A 5000-nucleotide genomic window follows, 5' to 3' on the forward strand; every position below is an offset into this window, starting at 1 on the left:
ACAGCTATTACCCAGAATAACAGAAACGGTATTACTCTTTGCCCCTTAACCCAACACTCTCTTAACTTAGCCCAACACTCTCTTAACTTGGCCAAACACTCTCTTAACTTAGCCCCTTAACCCAACACTCTCTTAACTTAGCCCAACACTCTCTTAACTTGGCCAAACACTCTCTTAACTTAGCCCAACACTCTCTTAACTTGGCCAAACACTCTCTTAACTTAGTCCAACACTCTCTTAATTTAGCCCCTTAACCCAACACTCTTAACTTAGCCCAACACTCTCTTAATTTAGCCCAACACTCTCTTAACCTAGCCCAACACTCTCTTAACTTAGCCCAACACTCTCTTAACTTAGCCCAACACTCTCTTAACTTAGCCCAACACTCTCTTAACTTAGCCCCTTAACCCAACACTCTTAACTTAACCCAACACTCTCTTAACTTGGCCAAACACTCTCTTAACTTGGCCAAACACTCTCTTAACTTGGCCCAACACTCTCTTAACTTAGCCCCTTAACCCAACACTCTCTTAACTTAGCCCAACACTCTCTTAACTTAGCCCCTTAACCCAACACTCTTAACTTAGCCCAACACTCTCTTAACTTAGCCCAACGCTCTCTAGTACAGCAGCTTACCTTCTTCAGTAGGATGTAACGGGCTGGTGCTTTCTAGTGCAGCAATCTGGGTGGTAGTCTGGAGAGAGAGAGATGGAGGGAGAGAGAGAGGGAGAGAGATGGAGGGAGAGAGAGAGGGAGAGGGAGGGAGAGAGAGAGATGGAGGGAGGTGAGCTTTGTGTGTGAAGAATGACAATGCTACATATCTGAAAGTCCTCCTAACTCACCAGCTAGCTGGATGAAGCTGGAGTGATCAGCCCTGTTCATGGTTTAACAGCCACCACAAACAGAAACGCGCCAAAGCAGAACACCCGATCAGTGACTTTGTACAGACACACACACACACACACACACACACACACACACACACACACACACACACACACACACACACACACACACACACACACACACACACACACACACACACACGTACACTACAGGTACTTCTCCTGTTGTCTGGTACGTGTCCGATATCTGTGGTCCCTCAAACATGGTACAAATCTGTCACGGGGCTGTTAAATTATTTCTGTACAGACAAACAGATGGCCGCCACACACACACACACACACACACACACACACACACACACACACACACACACACACACACACACACACACACACACACACACACACACACGTTGCAACAGGATATCACGGCTTACACACGTCCACAGGTGTTCATTTAAACGGTCACTTAGTCCTGGAAGCCAGCCTGAATAGAGAGCCAGAGCAGGTGGGGAGCAGCTCTCTGTAGAAACACACAGGATAGAACCTAGGCCTGGAGGCCTGCCTGGTCTGGCCTGGTCTGGTCTGGTCTGGTCTGGTCTGGTCTGGGGCCTCATTTATCATTGAGGTACGCCTTCTTTTACACGGTCTTTTCCGCGATTTCAGGCGTACGCCATTTTCCCCCCCCACATTGCGATTTATCAAGCCGAAAGGGCGAAAATTTAGTCGCCTTTCTACGCGCTTTTGTAGGACACCTCTCAACTTGTCCTACCGATCGGAGAGAATAAGAGCGACAGTTCATGAACGCACAATCATGTAGGCTAATAGCCCAATTCAGCACCAACATATATCGCAATGCAAGATTAGACGTGTCCTCTAACCGGCTCATTCATGGTCCGATATGGATTTGTTCCCCAAACTGAACCTATGCGCTGTCCCAAACCTTTCCGCGCTATATGTCACACACCTAATGCCATCAAACGGCAATAATTGACCAATTAGATTGTCAGTAATATGTGATCATGTGGACCTGTTTGCTGTTTGGTAAGCATATAAATGACAGTCCTCCTGTGCGTAATGCGAGCCTAAATGAATCCGGCGCTACTCGGCCTACTGGCCGAGATAGAACTCCAAAGAGGTGACGGCGATGGCGACTGCACCCACATAAGGGCACCATCAGTGAATGAATACGTCTATGTGAATCGCTAAAATGTGCACACTATAAATACCCAAATCATATGTGACATGCTCATCACAAGTGTAGTGGCACGGTGGCCTGGCTCCACGCATGACTCATTCACCCTGGCGCACAGCAGGGTAGGGGCTAGACTGGAGGCAGGCACTGCGCGTGACGGCTGGCTTGTTGGTGTGTGCATAGCCAAGATACATATTCTTTGTCTTATTTACTTTAATCTTTATTAGCATTTTCCATCCATACAACGACAATACAATAAAACATAAAAACTTACAATAACAGCTTATGGGTACTTCCATCCATGCAGCTTTTTTTTCTTACTCAAATATGACAATTTTAATATTAGTGGTATCATCACACTTCCTTCTATAATCCATCCATTTTTCCCATCTCCCTTCAAACTTTCCTTCCTGCATCCTCAATGCATAAATAAATCTCATAAATCTCCTCCACAACACCCACCACTGCTCCTTGGTTGGGGGTTCCACCTTATACCAAGCCCTCATTATTGTCTTTTTACTAGCAACCAATAGTACTTTCACTAGGTATCTGTCCCCTCCTTGTACATCATTCTGTTATGTTTGCCAAGATGTATATTCAAAGCTGATAAGAATGAGAACCAGTCAAGACCCCACCACAAAATGAGGACCCAAGCCCTCAGCCCCCTCCCCGTCATGAGGTTTACCAGCGGGGCCAAAGGGCCCACACTGAGGTCATGCGCCAGCTATGAAGACACAAACAAGTAAGGTTCACATTTCTACCATTTTATTGTCTGTTGGTGGGTGACTGTGTGAGGTGTGTGAGTGCGTTTGTGAGTGAATGTGTGAGGTCCGTGAGTGTGGTAGTGAGTGACTGTGTGAGGTCCTTGAGTGTGGTAGTGAGTGACTGTGTGAGGTCCGTGAGTGTGGTAGTGAGTGACAGTGTGAGGTCCGTGACAGCATGTGTGAGGGAATGAAGTGCAGTGAGGATGTCCTGTTGGCTCTGGTGGTGTAGTGTGGTGACCTCCACCAACTGCTGAACAACTGCCCCACAACTGCCCCAATCCCTTCTGCCATTTCCCTCTGGGCCTCTAGGGTCATGAGCCTCCAGCACAGCGTCTGATAGGAAGCCCAGCCCTCAGGGACCCTTGAGGCAGGGACGCTGGCAGCCGGAGGTGGAGGTGTGGTCGGTGGAGACGGAGGCGCTGGAGATGGCACTGGAGGTGGAGGCCGGTGCGCTGGAGGTGGAGGCACTGGAGGTCGTGGCACTGGATGTAGAGGCTGCAACCGGCGGGGGCACGACCGTCAGGTCAAGGACCACTGCAGACTCCCCCTCCTCTGAGTCCCACCCCACGTCAGAGTCTGGAGAAACAATTTCAGTCATTTTCTTTGAGTTTGTCTGTTAACTTGATTATGCATTAAACATTTTATTGTGTAGCCATATTCAATTGATATGTTTTTCTGTTGGCAGCCAAATAAATGCTTAAGTGTGATTTACCGGGTGATTTAGATGAGAGTCTTAATAATGTGGTCTAACATTATGAAGTGGTCATCTGTGTTATCGTTCCCTGTTTTTGGTATTGAATCAATCATAGCCTACCACAGAATGTGTGGAATGTTTGCTTTCCTCACAGCCACATAATACAGCATGTCCGTGTAGCCTACGCCACATACAGGATGCACGAAACGTACAGTAGGCTACCTAAACTGTAGGAGCAATCAGACAAATGTAGGCTCGTACAAATAGCTTACCTTCCGAAGAAGATTTTCTTTCCTCGCGTGGACCTCACCAACAAGCACATGCACCTCCGTCTCCGAAAAGTTTCTCTTCTTTCCGCGTTTTTCCATAAACGTCTTTGTCTGTCCTAATGCTCCACGCTATATTATGTCGGTTCCTTCCGGGGTATCCACGTTGTGCGCTGTCATAGTTTTGACCATATATGGTTGAATTTGGGCGTGGAGAGGGCGGAACACGGGGCGCGTGCGCGTACGCTCTCTTCTCCGCCAGTCTCGGATTTCTCGTGCAGGAAAGGGCGTACGACATTTTTGATAGATCCGAAAAGCGTGTAAATATTCTCGTCGTACGCTACATTTCGCATTTTCCGCGTTTTCGTCGTACGCCCTCTTTTACACCAGAATTTACACGCTCTTTGATAAATGAGGCCCCTGGTCTGGTCTGGTCTGGTCTGGTCTGGTCTGGTCTGGTCTGTACTGGTCTGGTCTGGTCTGGTCTGGTCTGGTCTGGTCTGGTCTGGTCAAGTCTAATCTGGCCTGGCCTGGCCTGGCCTGGCCTGGCCTGGCCTGGCCTGGCCTGGTCTGGTCTGGTCTGGTCTGGTGTGGTCTGGCCTGGCCTGGCCTGGCCTGGTCTGGTCTGGTCTGGTCTGGCCTAGTCTGGTCTGGTCTGGTCTGGCCTAGTCTGGCCTGGCCTGGTCTATCTATCTATCTATCTATCTATCTATCTATCTATCTATCTATCTATCTATCTATCTATCTATCTATCTATCTATCTATCTATCTATCTATCTATCTATCTATCTATCTATCTATCTATCTATCTATCTATCCAACCCTACATCATAGACTATAAACTAATAGAACGTCTAAACCATCCAATGTTATGTTGGTTCAGCCATCCAGTTCCTGGTTTCAGTGCAAGCGTCCCAGATATGTACATGTTTGTTGTTCAGTAGGGGGTGAAATCCCCTCGTGTCACTTCCTGTCTCTTCCTCTGTGACTTCCTGTCTCTTCCTCTGTGTGCTGCTGCACAGTAGGGCTGCGTTCCGAATCGCATACTTCTACTTCTTACTACCAGTACCTACTACAGCTGCCCTTAGAAAGTACGCACTTTGCAAGCAGTAGGCATCCAATTGGGACATACTACCTTGTCATAACATTGCGCCTTGAAATTTGTTCATATCCGTCGCTGTCCATAACGCGACATTCGTCTACAGCTGTCACGAATCGCACATGTGATGCACATTT

The 5000-nt window shown here is 47.8% G+C and overlaps 1 protein-coding gene across 1 annotated transcript in view; it reads right to left on the bottom strand.

Annotated features, from left to right (window-relative positions):
* The window catches only part of LOC311313389 (transmembrane protease serine 4-like), a 24041-nt gene that overhangs the window by 10277 nt on the left and 8764 nt on the right, over window positions 1-5000 (bottom strand). The window contains exon 2 of the mRNA XM_084443513.1: window positions 637-694. The gene's annotated coding sequence lies outside the window, so the exon portion shown is untranslated. The remainder of the gene's footprint in view (window positions 1-636; window positions 695-5000) is intronic.

Source organism: Borostomias antarcticus (genome assembly GCF_949987555.1).
Source record: "Borostomias antarcticus genome assembly, chromosome: 1".
NCBI classification, from domain to species: domain Eukaryota; kingdom Metazoa; phylum Chordata; class Actinopteri; order Stomiiformes; family Stomiidae; genus Borostomias; species Borostomias antarcticus.